We start from the raw sequence: 15,367 nt of genomic DNA, 5'->3' as shown, positions 1-15,367 counted from the left end.
ACTGCAGAACACCAACCCAGCCCTAAATCTGCCACAGTTTGCTTCTGAGTTCCCGCTGAGGTGACAGCTGCTAGCATGGGCTAGGTTGTGTCTGGTAATGACTGTGGCAGCAAAAAAGCAGCAGTAGGGCTAGCTTGCTGGTGTTAGTACCATCCTATCCCTGATCAGAGTGGTGGTGGCTGTGACTGGTAGCAGTAGAGATGACTTGAGGTGGTTGTACAGTACATGGAAGTAATGTTAGGCTTCAGTTGTATTGAGGAGGGGCCTTTCTGATGTGTGTTATTTTACTTGACTTTACAGTGTGACAAGCTACCCTTGTTACACTTGATGGACTTTCCCCTTATTTTTCAAGTAGAGCCATTGAGGTGTGTCCCTAAATTCTCCTCAGAATGTTTCAGTCTTTGTTCCAATCCAGCTCCACTTCTGTGTGTCCAGTTCTTTGTCTCTTTCCTTGCATGTTAATTTATTAATGGAAGCTAATACAATACCACCACACCATCTTAAACACATAGATCTTGCCTGAAAAGCTAAGTAGGTCCAAACTTGGTTGTAATTGAGATGGGAGGCTTGCTAGAGAACATCAGAGATCACCAGATGGGGTGAGAAAATAACACTTCCCGAAAGTCAGAAGAGACACTGGTGGACAAAATTAAAATACTGGGCTAGATGGACCAATGTTTATAAAGCAGCAGCATCCTATGTTCCTTTTCTCTGCATTTGTGATGGGCAAAAGAAGGAAATGATAGACGGGCTTAGCCCTGAGATATCCTTAACTGACTGCAGACCTAGTACAAGAAACTACACAATATTTATTGAAATGCCTGGGGGCAGAAGCTTTATAAAAATATGTTCAGAAGGATGGTTATAACATTCTCTCTCTCTCTCTCTCTCTCTCTCTCTCTCACTCACTCACACACACACACACACACACACACACACACACACACACACACACACACACACACACACACACACACACACACACACACACACACACACACACACACACACACACACACTGACCATCTGGGCTCTATATAAAGGAAGATAATTGCACCAGTCATTTTCAATGGAACTTCAGTGTGATTCCATGATGACACTAACATCTCCAGGATCTCTCTCTACTGCTTTTAGGGCATAGCTACACTAGCAGCAGGGAGCAGGCCAGTGTGGTTGGCCTGGGAATGGCAGGGCATGATTAGACCAGCCTAATCAAGCCTGACAGCTCACATGGAAATGGCTTCTGCCAATATCGTAATAAGCAAACCACTTCAGGATATTGTCAAATTAACCACTTCCCTGACTTGACAGAGGGCAAGTGAAAGGACCAGACAAGAAACTGTCTGTGGCCAAAGCCACCGCCATTGATTTGATTGTGGGTAGTTTCCTAATTGACCCTTTAAGGTGGGGAAAAAGAAAAGTTTTTAAAAATATATATAATTGATATAGTGCATCAGCGATAGTCTACATACAGTCAAAAAATTTCTTCACTTTTCCTGCTCTCTGCCAAGCAGGGGAGATGGTTAAGTTGCCAATATTCTGAAGTGGCTTGCTTATTAGGCCACTTCATGATACTGGAAAATTGAAAGAGGAAGGCTTGCTTTGCACACATACTGGAACCTATCCAGACCAGTGTGATCCTACTCACACCAGAAAAGTAGAAGACCCTTGACAGGGGCCAGAAAAGTGTGGGTAGAAATACTCTGGGGGTTGAGCTGGGACACTCTTAACTAAGATGTCTGATTGCTATCTATAAGAGCGCACCAGCCCATCTCTGCAGTCCTCCAAACAGTAGGATAAACAGCCTGCGCAGTCAGCCTCTTACTTCTATTCCAAGCAGTTGTCAGAAAAAGGGAAATGTATCCAAGATGCTACTCATAACTCATAACTGGATTTACCCAGCTTCAGAGACAAATATGGCCAGATTGCAGACTAAGCTGTGACCACTCTTTTTATGCCAAGCGTTTTCAATCCACATGTCCAGTAGAAAAAGAGAGTTTGGGTGTCTGTTCCAAGGGTGCATTTTTTAGTTGGGTATGGACACTCAAGCACAAAATGCATGTCCCTCTTACCAAGTCCATAGGATGTATGTGGAAAGGATTGGGTTCCTGCTTTTGAGTAGATTAAGGAGGTTTGTACAAAATTTCACAAACTTGGGGGGAAAGTAAATAGAGACTTACGTTCTGCCCTTAATTCTAAAATAAACATCACAAAGGGACCTAGATTCATTGGGCCTATGATAAATTTTGGAGCAATTCTGAAGGCCAAATAACCACACAACTCCATTAGAAACAGTCTCTGTAGGCCATTTGGTCCATGTTGTGGCTATAAGGTGTAAAACAAACCACTCTGTGTATTGTCTGCAACCTGAAGACAGTTTAGACTGCGGTAGATATAGTACAGCCCTCCAGATGTAGTTGCACTCCCACTTCCAGCATTGCTCATCATTGGCTAAGGGTGATGGGAGTTGTACTCTAACAACATCTTAAAGAACGCGTTTGTCCATCACTATTTCCTATCACCTCCAGTCATGATGGCACTGAGTCTGCTCAATAAATAGACACAATATGGAGATGTCCACATGTTATGGCCACCATGTGGAACAGCAGCTGCCATCAGAGTATTCCATGGATGTGCCACTGCTAAATTCAAAAACTATTTGCAGTGGGGAAAGGCATAGCTTATGGGTTTCAAAGAGGCAGAGCATACAAAGCGAGAAATCACTCTGTATGTGGCTTTCCTGTGGGATCTCTCTGAAATGGTAAAGGTGACACTGTTGGGTAGCACAGCAGGCCCTTTGCCAGTTCTGGGTCTCTAGCATGTGCCTGCCAACCACAGTTTCTTGAAGGGATGTGGAAAGTGTGGCCCTCCACAAGTTTATGGCCTACTAGTTTCATGAGCCAGAGCCAGCATGGTTAGTACTATGGAATAATGGAACTGAATTTCTAGCCGCCTAGAGTGGTCTTAACTGACCAGATAGGTGGGATATAAAATGAATGAATGAATGAATGAATGAATGAATGAATGAATGAATGAATGAATGAAAACATCTGGACTAATACATTTGTCCACTTGTCATCTACAATCAACCCCAGGAATCTGTTGATGTATGTATCAATAATTCCTTCTCTTTTCCCACTGGTCTTTTGGAAGCAAATCCCTGATACAATTGACTGCACCCCAGGTAGATGTGCAAAGTACCAATTAAGCAGAGTAGGAAATGTCCACTTTTGTATGCTTGCAAGCTTGCAAAGACTCTGCATGCACAGTTCTTACTGTCCTGCAGTTTCACTAGCATATCGGTACTGCTTGCCTATGACAACAATACGGCAAAAGAGGAAATGTCAGATCTTCGGCTTGGCAAAGCAGGAGCAATATTATATCGTGCACATGCTGAAAAACCACTCAGTTATTGGCATTTCACTTGAAAAGGCTACTGCTGAGAGACTAATTTCCAGTAAGATCAAATAAGATTTCAATAGGATTGAACCCCCGCCCCAAAGATCAATTGCTTTTTTCAGAAATGGAACATCACATCTGATATAGAATCCTTCCCATAGGAAATCCATTCTTTTCTGTCCATAGGACATTATCTAAATGGAGATGAAGATAATTTGCATAGGCAATTGCTGGTAGAGTGAAATGACACTGTTCTTAAGTTGTCCCTGGGAATACTAGCTTCCTCATACAATTCATTTTACAGGAATGACAACAGTAAAAAAAATCTAGATTTTTAAAAAGGCTAAATGTTTTTGTAAAAAAAAGAAGTAGCTTAGTAGCAGGAAATAAAACATTTGGCTTTCCATTTCCTGCTCTTAAAGCTATCTTTAAACTACTAACAAATAACAGTAACAAAAGCTTTTTTTTTAATTTGACGGGAAAAATATTTTAGACAACAAAGGCTCATGAAGCTGGATGAATGGATATGATTTTAATGAAAACTTCATATTGTAATTACATGATTTGGACACAGAAATTACCAAAAAAGGAGAGGCAAAAAAGGCAGTTTAAATTATTCTGACTAATCTCTGCTGAAAAGGTATATACCTTAGGCTGTGTTAGCACATGTTTCTGCCAATCCATGTTCGATCAAGGACAGGACCCAAACAAACATATATCTATATACTGTATCTATGTAGATGTTTTAATCAAGAGCCATAATATCCTCTGGCAAGAATTACAGAACACTCAGGTGAGGAAAAACAATGCACATGTTGAGGGAGGATTTCTATGACATGTCATATATTTTTTGAACCTATGTTAGAGCTTATGGGTGGGTTTGAACATGTTTATGTGTAATCTGGTGAGAAAGGCCAAATTACTCATAAACATGTTTGAATGTGTTTATGGGTTGAAATGTAGGTTGCAGAGAAAATGTGACATGTCATAGAAATCCTCTCTCTAGACGTAGGAGTGTGATTTGTAACAGAAATATTTAAAGTAAGTATACATTTTATTAATTAATTATGTGTCATTGATTCTGAATTATGACAGCTCTTTCCAGGGTTTTTAGGTACACAATACTCAGAAGTTCCTTCTTCTCAGGCACCCTGGGACTGTGCAACTTGCCCAAGGCTACACAGCATAGTGGTTTTCCTGGGAAGCACAGTGGAAATCAAGCTCCCAACCTCTAGCTGTGCGGCCAGGTACCCAACTCATTGAGCTATCCAGCCTTCACTGAGTTATGCAACCTTCAGGGTTGGTCCTGAAATCTCTCTCATGCTTGTCATGTAAAGTGGGGACGATTTTCCGTTAATTTCAGCAGAGCTTTTACTTGCACAAGTTGGTATTGGATACTTTGGTGTGCAAAAGCTTGCACCCCACTTGAAGAAGGATTCTAACAAAACTGAAGCAAGTTCAGAGGAGGGTGAGACTGGACCCAGAGACTGGAAACCAAGCTCAGTGAGGAAAGACTAAAAAACAATGAGCATGTTTAGCTTTGAGAAAAGAAGACTGAAGGGAGATATGATTGCACTTTTCAAATATTTACAAGATAGTCATACAGAGGGTGATCATCCCAGAGTTCTTGTTCATCCCGGAGTGCAGGACATGTAATAAGGGGCTTAAGCTACCGGAAGCCAGATTTAGGCTGAGGATCAGGAAAAACTCCCAAACTGTTACAGCAATATGACGATGGAACCTTGTGGACTGGCGAGTGCTTCAACGCTGGAGGCATTCAAGAGAAAATTGGACAACCATCTGTCAGATCTGCTTTGACTTGGATTCCTGCATTAAGCAGGGGATTTGACTTGATGGCCTTATAGGCCCCTTCCAACTCCATTAATCTATTAGTCTATGAAAGAGCATGGCACCGGTAGAATGGGGCAATAGGATTTTGGCCTTTAAAAATGACTAACACAGCATTAAGGAGTATATTCTAATAACTGCAGCATGCTAAAAGTCTTTCTTTCAAAAAACAAACACCTGGATGTTTACTATCTACTCACTGTGAAGCAAATGTTGGAGGTAACTGTCATAAGCCCTCTGTTCTATAAGTAACTCCTAAGCTTTCAACTTACTATTATTGCCTGTGTCCTTTGGCCATGCCTTAACTCTTTTCATTAAATAATGGTTTTAAAATGGGAGAAGAAATCTCTCTTTTAATTTGGACACGGATCACACCTTTGGACTTTGTGCTAAATGTAAGGAGTAATCTTCACTTGGAGAATAATGAATGCACACTCTTTTACTGAGCTTTTCTTCACCTAATAAATGTGACCCTTATTTTGTGACCAAGATTTTCTTGAAGCTGTTTCAACTTTACCTCTCTTCCAAAGGCTTTATTTTGGAGTCTGATGGATTGAAAATGGCTCTTCAAAGTCACTTCAGCTTTCAGAGTCTTTTTGTAATAGATTTGTAGCTTAGGGGTTCTGGTGTCTTCTTTCCTATAAATTTGTGCAGAAGTTAGGTAGCTGATTTTGCCATATGTTTTTCCACAAAAAACAAAAACACTGTGTTGTAGCTAGGTCATAGCCAAATTGCAACCAACTTCCTATGAATGGAATGGTCTTTGATCCAGCAGATGCTTCTGTCAATGATGGAGGGAAAGATCCAAAGGATTAGCCATGTTGAAATGTATCTGAAGAAGTTGGATACAGCCCACAAAACTTTAGGACAAACCAAATTTGTTAGTAGTTAAGAATTAAAAGATTTTTGCTGCTTTTGTAGGTGATTTTTATTGGGGACTTTTTGGTAAAACTTTTCTAGGAATTTGATTATTCTTTCAGTTAGCAGAGTATAAGACAGAAAGAAAAACACACAGAAATGTGGAGAGTTCAGTCCAGTTTCACCAACCACTCCCTGGCCTGCATTGTAAAAATCACTCTAGAAACATTTAAAATTGATGAAAGGTATCTCTACTTACAGTTATGATCCATAGTTACAGTCAGAAGAAATATTTTTTGGGGGAAATGGAGCCTCCAGCATGCAGGAGCCCTTGCATGCTTGCTGCTTGGAGGATGATCAGAGGAAGAAGAAAGCTACCAACAAAACAATGGAAGCAAAAACAAACAGGAAGAAGTAGAGGGCTTGGCTCCAATGGCAGAGGTGGGAAAAGTTTTACTGATCAAGTTAGCAGCAAAGAACAATCACATTAGGTTGCAAAGCCACTTCTCACTAATACCCAGTGTTGGTGCATGCAAGATTGCTATTATCACAACAACCTTTGGCTATTTGTTTTGCTTCTCCAGCCCCTCCTTCAGCTTCCCATGCTGTTTTGTATTGTTCCCTGTGTGCGCACCCTGAACCCACCATTCACAGGGCCAGTGTTCAAGGTGTCCCCAATAACCAGCTCCATAGGCTCCAGACTGCTGGTGTGAAGAGGCAGATGGTTTATTGCTTGCTGACTTATAGAGACAGAGGTCAAAGTTACATCACCCTCCTCATGAAAAGGGGCTCAGTTCCTGTCTGCTGAGGGGCTCAGTTCCTGTTACTAGCCCCTCTTGTGCAGACTCTCCCACCCATCCTCTAAATCTACTGTGTGATGCCAGCACTAAAGCTGGATTGGGGTTGAGGCAGCCGGATCCATCAGATTCTTGGGTTACCATTGGATGCCGGTTGAAGTGGGAGCTCCTGTAGATCAAATATGGGAGCACCACTACCTCTCCCTTGCCCTCAAGTGTTAGCTCCTCTGTGACTTCCCTGGTTTCTTCACTGTCTGAGGAAGCCCCACTGCATTCCATGGACCCCAAAGAAGTAGTCCCTTCCTGTCTCCTCTTACCAGTCCCCAGCTCTCATTTCGCATCCCCTTTTATTTTCCTCTTAACCTTCCCCATCCATTATCCCAGATGAACCTTGCTGCTGGGTGTCTGAACAGCTGTCAGCTCTCCTTCCACCATGCCCTTCTAGGGTCCACACATAGTCTCCCTTACAGGGTGGGGGTCAAGAGCTGATGGCCCACCTGGAGTGCTGGCCCATCTAACATTCCACCACCGCCAGGAACAGGTTTTGGCAGCAGGGAATCCTCTCTTTCCCCCCTCCCTTTGTTTTGGTCTTATGACTTGTTGTTCTTTGTTGTAATGTGAAGCCATGTCTGTGGCTACAAGAGCTTTCCCATCCAACTTCTCTATGCGAGTGTTGGCTAAGGGGGTGAGAGGTTGTGACAAATCTGTGATAATGCCATGTTTCATTTCCATCAGGTCATCACTATATCTGGGAAGGCATGGATTGAATCAAATACATCATCAGGTCAGAACCTGGCATCAGAGTCTTGAGCTGTACTCTTGGAGTTGGTTGTGGTTTTCACTTTGTTTTACTGGCATATGGTCATGATGGCATATTTAATCAATGCCAAGGAGAGAGAATACCTCTTGAACTGGAGATATACTCAGGGAAAGCTTGAAGTAGCAATGAAATCAAGGTGCCAGTAATGGAATGTGAGAAACAGCCAGATAGATTGGAAATACAAAGGAGGATCTGATTTGGAAAAAGGTTTACCTTCACACAGATGGTGACACCCACTACACAGCAGAATACACTTGCTGGAATACTGAGACATTAAATGATAAGAAGTCAAATGCTAAAAAAACGAAAACCAAACTGAGGATTTCATTCCACCACTTTTCTTCCACTTAGAAGCAGCAAGATGAACTATAGTTCATTGTGAAATCTAAATCAGAGCAAGATGTATGTTGTATGTTTTGCACAAACACCCCGAAATACCTCAAAAGCTGAAACACAGTAATGCTGCTCTAGTCTGATTTTCCATTTTGTGCTTTCCTCAGTTTTCCACCTGAAAGCAGCTGTGTGGATTGCTAATTAACAAATTACCCTTGAGGTACTAACCTACACTGAACTCATCTATCTCTTTCTGAAATGACTAAGCCTTGTCCTGCATTAAAGAAATCTAAAGGCCAGAAATTAGGTTCTTGGTCTTTATAGCTTTAAAAAAAAAAGAGGAAATGAAAGACAAAGGTACCACTGCTTGGTGAGTAACAATTTCAGCTTTTAGGATTCAAGAGATCACATTCATCCTAGAAGCTTTCTGCCCACCAGAAGAAAAATGCTTCTTGTCAATGATTACTTCCATTTTAAATTTTATTTCATTTGAAAGACCTTCAGGTTAAATATTCATTCATAGGTTCTGGCATTCATTCATTAAAATGGTAGACATCTCCATCATGAAAGGTCTGAGCAAGTGAAAAGAAGGTGATTGCTATATTACTGAATAATCTAGGCTACTGGGATCTAGTTGGTGGGGATTTTTAAAGTAAACATTAAGGTTCACTAGCTATAGTCAAATGAAAAATAGAGGCTGACATACACCCGGGAGAATCAAGGACCAGGGTGTTTCTGTACACATGATGCAGATCAATAGTTACACATTGCCATTAGAACTGTTTATTATTTATCTAAAGGACTTTGATACCATTTCTCAATTAAAAGGGCTTCTGGAGAAACAAGCTAGTCCCTGTCTTCTGGGCAGATGGTCTGAAAAAACATGGAAAGTAAAAAGGAATGGGAAGGGAAGAAAAGAGGAAAACAGCAAGTAACCTTTTAGCAGGTCAGCTTGAATGGCCTTGCTTTTTATCTTAGCTCCCTCTGATGCATTCAGATGCTAGTTTCTAGAACTGAACTTGAATCCCTTTCACATAAAAAACCCACCATTCCTCAATTCTCCCCAGCTCCATGTTCTTCATTTCAACAACCTAATTTCAGGGGCAACACTGGCCTTTTTCTCTCATGGCTAATTTTGCTAGCGCTGTTGAAGATTACAGATCTTTCTCTTGACTCCTAACATAGGAACAGGGCTTTTCAAGATCATAGGCAAATGAAAGGGGAATAATTACCATTCTTAACAATCCTGACCTATTGAAGACTTCTAATCAAGACACCAACAAGTAGGGAAGAGACAAGATAAATGGAACCGTCTCACAGATTTCCTGTTCATTCCCCTGGGGCTTCTAAAAGAAAATGTCTTGGCAGAACGTGCTTGTTAAGCATGCCAGTTACTCTCTTTGGCTTTGCAACAAGTACTTGATGAAGGGTAGAAGACCTTGCATGAACTGGGTTCTCTCTCTTTTTAAAGGAATATTTTACATATAACATTTTACTTCCACGAATGCAACAATTATAATAATCATGTGCTGTCAAGTCAATTCTGACTTATGGCAAGCGTTTCCAGGGTTTTCCAGGTATACAATACTCAGAAGTGGTTTACCATTCTCTTTTTCTGGGGGCACCCTGGGATTCTGGGATTGTGCCCAAGATGACACAAGCTGCCTCTACCATGGGGAATCGAACTCACAACTGCGCCTGAACCGCTGAGCTATCTAGGCATGAATGCAAGCTAATGAGACATCCCTATCTGTGCCTTACATGTGAAGATCATGATTTGGAGTCTTTCACCAGGCTAAATATACATATAGGGTCAGTAAAAACCTATAGTTGATTTGCAGCAGCAGCAAACTCTCACAACCAAAAATCCCTGTGAATTATATATCTGGTATTTTGAGATTAAGAGATTCAGCTAGGGACTGAATAAAAGATACAGCTGAAGCCCAAATCTTAATTTATTTTATTTATTTATTTATTTATTTTATTTATATCCCGCCTATCTGGTCGGTTAAGACCACTCTAGGCAGCTAACAGCATAAAAATAGGACAATGAATATATATAAAACAATTTTACATAAAGATAGATATTTCAAAAACTGGGAGCAAACAAAGGGAGAAAGAAGTTTAGACTTCTGTGAAGAACGATTCGAGGGTCTGAACTCAGAATAACAAGGTAAGGATGGAAGACAAATGACACAAGACAAAGACAGTAAAATAAAGAGTGCCCCACCTGATCTAGACTGGATCACACACTCTGTGATAGAGCAGCAGTGTCATCTGAGTGAGTGGCTGGACTTGGCTGAGCTGCTTAATGCTTAGATTGTTGGAATGATTAAGAGTGTCTCTTTTATCTGGTCCTCCTGATATACTGACCCTGCAAGCAGGGATTTTATCATTGTCTGCCGTGACAAGTCTGGCCAAAATTAAAACAAGATTCATTGACTTTAAAGGAAAACCCATATGTAACATGCTTTGGGAAAGGTTACACTGTTTGGAGCTGTTCAACTTAGAAAAAAAAGTGGGTTTTGCTTGCTTGTTTCAAGATTTGGTGCTGAAAATACTATAAGAGACAGCCTAGGAAAAATTCTAATATTCCAAGAAGACATCTTTTTTTATTGAGACTCCACCTTGCTGAAGATTCCATCTCCTGCAGTCCATTAGATGGGACTACCACTTTTGCTGTAACACACTTTAAACCTAGACATGTTCTCCCGTTTTGCTGGTATAAAGACTGAGACCGGGCTTCATGTTTTTCTGTAATGCTAGGAACAGATCTGGGGGGGCGTCTCCTAAGGCAACTGGCAGATCTGCAGGATGAAGCAGGAGCCAGCCTTTTGTCTGCAGAGGGGGAATGAGCCACCACTTGATACTTTTGTCACCTTGGTCTCATATGGAATCTGAGCTCCATTTTGTGTTGTTGGCAATCAGGCTTCATGAGCCAAAGACATTATCTCTGGCCCCATGCTTGCACGATACCATTTTGAACTCTGCCAAGTTTTATAACATATTTCCCTGATGAAGATCTCTCAAAAGCTCATTTTATTTGGGACATTTTTTTTTTAGTGATTTAACAAAGGCGTTGCCTAACATCGGATTTTGTTCACTTGCCCAGGGGACCTGTTGGCTCTTCTCACTCAGAAGGATTATACATCCTGTACACACTGGCAAAGGTGACATTTGCTATCTCTAGCTCATTCTTTCGCTTGAACGTATGGCTCTGACCTTTGGCTTGATCTGGTTCTTGACTCTTGACTGACAGCTTCCTGTGGTTTTGCTTTGAGACTTGGATCCTGGCTGCTGGTTTAAATTTAGTCTCATTATGTATTTTAAAATATTGATTATTGCCAGTAAGGTCAACATGCCAAAGTATACTTTAAAATGAATTGGGTTTGTGTTAACATTAATGGGTTGACTCTAGACTTGGTTATACTAAGAAATCAATAGGAATCAATGGAATTTAAGTTGTTATTTCAGTGCATTTGTGTGGAGTGTGGCTAATTGTGGATCCAGCTTTTTTATGTCAGGTAGTACAATACAGTACAGTATCTCCGGTAACCTTGACATTTTTTTTCTTTAGTTCCTTGGGACTTCATATTCTATATTCAACATGGACCAAACATAACAAGAAGCCCTGCCATTGATTTGCTTGAAAGATTACAAAGCTCTCTTTCTCTTTCTCTACCCCCTACTCTTTCTTTTGGGAATACATAATCAATTTATTTTCCAGAAAGTACTTTCTTGTTAGTGTGGAGCTCTGATTGCTGTGGTTTCCCTTTCACATGATTATGAGATAGAATGAATGGCTAAAGTTCAAGGAAATGCTTTTCAGCGTTTGAACTTTTTGAGCTCTTCCTGATGACGAGCTTCTTTCAAGAGACCTTGTGGCGTGAAACAATCCTTTTAGTGGCTTTCATGAAGCAATTATGCAGAAAAACAGGAAACAATTTTTCTTCTTTTCTCCACTAGGCACTGAGCTCTTGTAGGTCTTCAGCAGTCAAACCAAGAATGGATTTTGGTACCATATAGAAGATTTAGGAGAATCTCTGTTTTTATGTAAGCCCTTGCTCCTACTCATCTCATTCAGCCGAAGAACCCATGAGAAAACACTTGTATTGAATATCTGGCTGTCCTTCACCAGCCAGCTTTCTAGATCTCATGTGAAAAAAAGAGAAAAGAAAAAAAGAACTCTTTTGTAAAATCTTGTTTTGTTTTGTTTGCATTAAACCAGAAAGGTACACTTTGCACTGATTAGAAGAGGCCATCTGCTTTCTTCCTCCACTGTATTCTTTCTTAGTTGTTCTTTAGATGATGCCATGAGTCATCTTGTCAGTCAGTGCTATGGCCATGCCCTACTTTGCTTGCTTTGGCAGCTGCCTTGGTGCATTTTGGGTAGCGCTGTCACATTATTGTGTTGATGCGCACCCTATGCTCTTGAGCAAATCTTCCAAGACTACTCATGTAACACTTTGGCCAAGAGACCATAAATTGTTTCCTAAAGATGACAATAATAGGAGAACTTTCTGGTGAAGAAAAACATGACTTTGTCTAATGCTAACAATTTGAACTGTCAATTGAATTGTTTTGAATAAAAGAAACATATTTATAGGACTACGTGATTCAAAATCCTCCCTCAACCTTGTATATTAATAGGAGACCGGTTCAGAGCTAAGTGGGGTGACAAACTGGGCCAATGAATCAACCACGAAAAGAGAAAGACAGAACATTCTCATGAAGGACATATTTGTAGCAGCAGAGAAATCATCTTCATTTTTTTCTATCCTCTATGGATGACTAATGTAGTTTTAATAACATTTCACTAAGTTCTTTCCTGTGGGATTAATCATCTTTCAAAAAGTAACAATGGCTGTAACTTGTTGTATGGAATGCCCTTGTTTTCATTTATAAGCTACATTCTGACAGACACAAACTTCTGTCAGGGCTGTTAGGCTTAATTCATTGATTGCTTCCTTGGTGGTTGAGCATATGTCTATGAATACGTGAGTTGAGTATTCAATGCATTGAGTAAAAATGCATTGGGAATAGCATGGAAAAAGAATTATAATGCACATTCCAGTATGGGCAGTGAAGTGAAACTTGAAGCAGGAGGGAAAGCTACAAAGAACAATAGAATGACATGTGTAGGATTAGTTGAGAAATGATTATAGTATCTAAAAATCTAGTAAGACCATGACAGGACAAAATATTGCCCATCAGATACATTAGACTTTATGAAGGCTAATTTCAGAGACATAAATGAGGCTAAATTCTAAGCAAACTGAGGTATTATACAAGCTGTAATATCACCCACCTTGTCTTAAGATAATTTTGATTTAATTTGGGTTTTTCCAGGTGTACATCTCAATTTTTTTTTACATCCAATTGGCAATGGCATTATGTCAATACACCTGGGATGGTGGAGAGTAAAGTATAAGGCAAACAGAAGTTCATCAGTGATGGTCAGCTTCTGACAGACAATCATACTGTGTCTTGGATTGATGATAACTGTTACAAAGCATGTTAGACTGCATGGACCCAGGTTTGACTGTGAAATACACTTTTCATGGTCTTAGGCAAGGATGCATTCTCAGGATCTCACAAGTGTTAATTAGACATAAAATGATACTGCATCCTGTTTTATAAAATTAAAATGAGAGTTTGGAACACTATTTTAAAAAATATATATTATTTAAATTGTGTTAGGCATAACTTACTATGCAGTACTTTGTGAATACAGTAATGCATCAATAATGCATTTCTGATTTGTCACCTTTTTATTGCTTTTCAATTACTTTACAAAGTGCTTCAAAATACAAAACTGCCAGAAATCACATACTGTACTATAGACTCCAAATGCCTTATCCCAAATGAAATAATTCTAGACTTACTTTACCTGCCTGATAAAATTTCTAGTCATTAGAAAAAAGCTGAAGGCTTTTAATCCTTATCCATCCAAGAAAGAACATTTTAGACTCCTAGAACCACATTTAGGTTTGAAATTCATGTAGAACTAGACCTAAAAGGTAGGCATTTTATGCAACTGTTGCCTAAAGGATTGTAAACAATGTCTTTGTGTTTCAGCCCTTAGGCATGGGTAGTTTTTTGTTTAATCAGACAAACATTTTCAGAGTAAATCTATGACTTTTTGCTTCTTGGGTAATTCTTAATCTCAAGCAAACTAACGTACTGAAACAAAAATGTCCCATGACTCCTGTGGGTTGACTCCTGGGGTTGCAGGGAAGTGTTGGAATTCTTAGAGGCTTTAGGAGATATAAGAAGTTATAAGCTGAACTCTAACTGGTAAGATAGCTCAGTGGTTTTGGTATTTGGCCACAGAGCCAGAGGTTGAGAGTTTGCTTCTCTGCTATCTTTATATTTACTTTTATGAATTGCCTTTTCTCTCTTGAATTTTAACTGAATTCCCTAGTCTTCCAACCCTCACCCTTCTCTCTTCTATCTCTTCCCCCTCATCTGTGCTCAGGCCTGGGGTCTGTTTTCTGTCTCCTGGAGGAAAGTTTACAACAGTACCCTTAAACAACATAGGCCATAAATTGCTACATGTAGATGTACCATGCATCCAAGAGCCAATGAATATTTTGACTATTTTACTTATGAAGCTGATATTTCATTCAACATTTTATTCTCTTTCCATATGTCTGATGAAGTGGACATGTCCATGAAAGCTTACATTAAAATATACAGTGGTACCTTGACTAACGAACGTCTCCACTTGCGAACGTTTTGCAAAATGCGCTTCAACTTGCAAACGGAGCCTCGACTTACGAATTAAAAAAACACCCTTTCCTCCCCCCTTTTTTTACCTAAGTTCATCTGAGGTCAAAAGAAGAAAAAAAATAAAAAATTCTCCCCCTAGTGATAGAATATGGATTAACTGGCTTTGCATTAGTTCCTATGGGAACTAATGTCTCTACAGTACTTACGAACAGCGCCTGAACATATGAGCGAAAAACAGCCTGAATGGATTAAATGGTTTTCAGTGCATTCCTATGGGAAATCTTGCCTCGACTTACGAAGTTTTTGATGTACAAATGCCGTTCCAATACAGATTAAGTTCGTAAGCTGAGGTACCACGGTAATAGTTAATCTTTAAGGTACAATGTATTTTTGTCTTGTCTTGTTTGTTTTATCTCAATATGTTGGGATTCCTGCATGGAAAAGCAAATATCCCAGTTAATTCTGGGATTGTCTCAGTCTCATCTGAAAGAAATACAGGACTGTAAAGCATTTGCATTTTAAACAAGGATACAGTGACCCCTAAAACATGTTTTAAGAGATACCACAAGAAAAAATAATA

The 15,367-nt window shown here is 39.9% G+C and overlaps 1 long non-coding RNA gene across 1 annotated transcript in view; it reads right to left on the bottom strand.

Annotated features, from left to right (window-relative positions):
- Positions 1-220: 220 nt before the first annotated feature.
- Positions 221-15,367, bottom strand: part of LOC144588566 (uncharacterized) — a 21,390-nt gene continuing 6,243 nt past the window's right edge. The window contains exon 2 of the long non-coding RNA XR_013544180.1: positions 221-15,367. This exon is cut by the window's right edge and continues 5,484 nt beyond it. This is a non-coding gene — a long non-coding RNA (uncharacterized LOC144588566).

This window comes from Pogona vitticeps, chromosome 4 (genome assembly GCF_051106095.1).
Source record: "Pogona vitticeps strain Pit_001003342236 chromosome 4, PviZW2.1, whole genome shotgun sequence".
NCBI lineage: Eukaryota > Metazoa > Chordata > Lepidosauria > Squamata > Agamidae > Pogona > Pogona vitticeps.
This window is presented reverse-complemented; position numbering and strand designations above follow the sequence as displayed.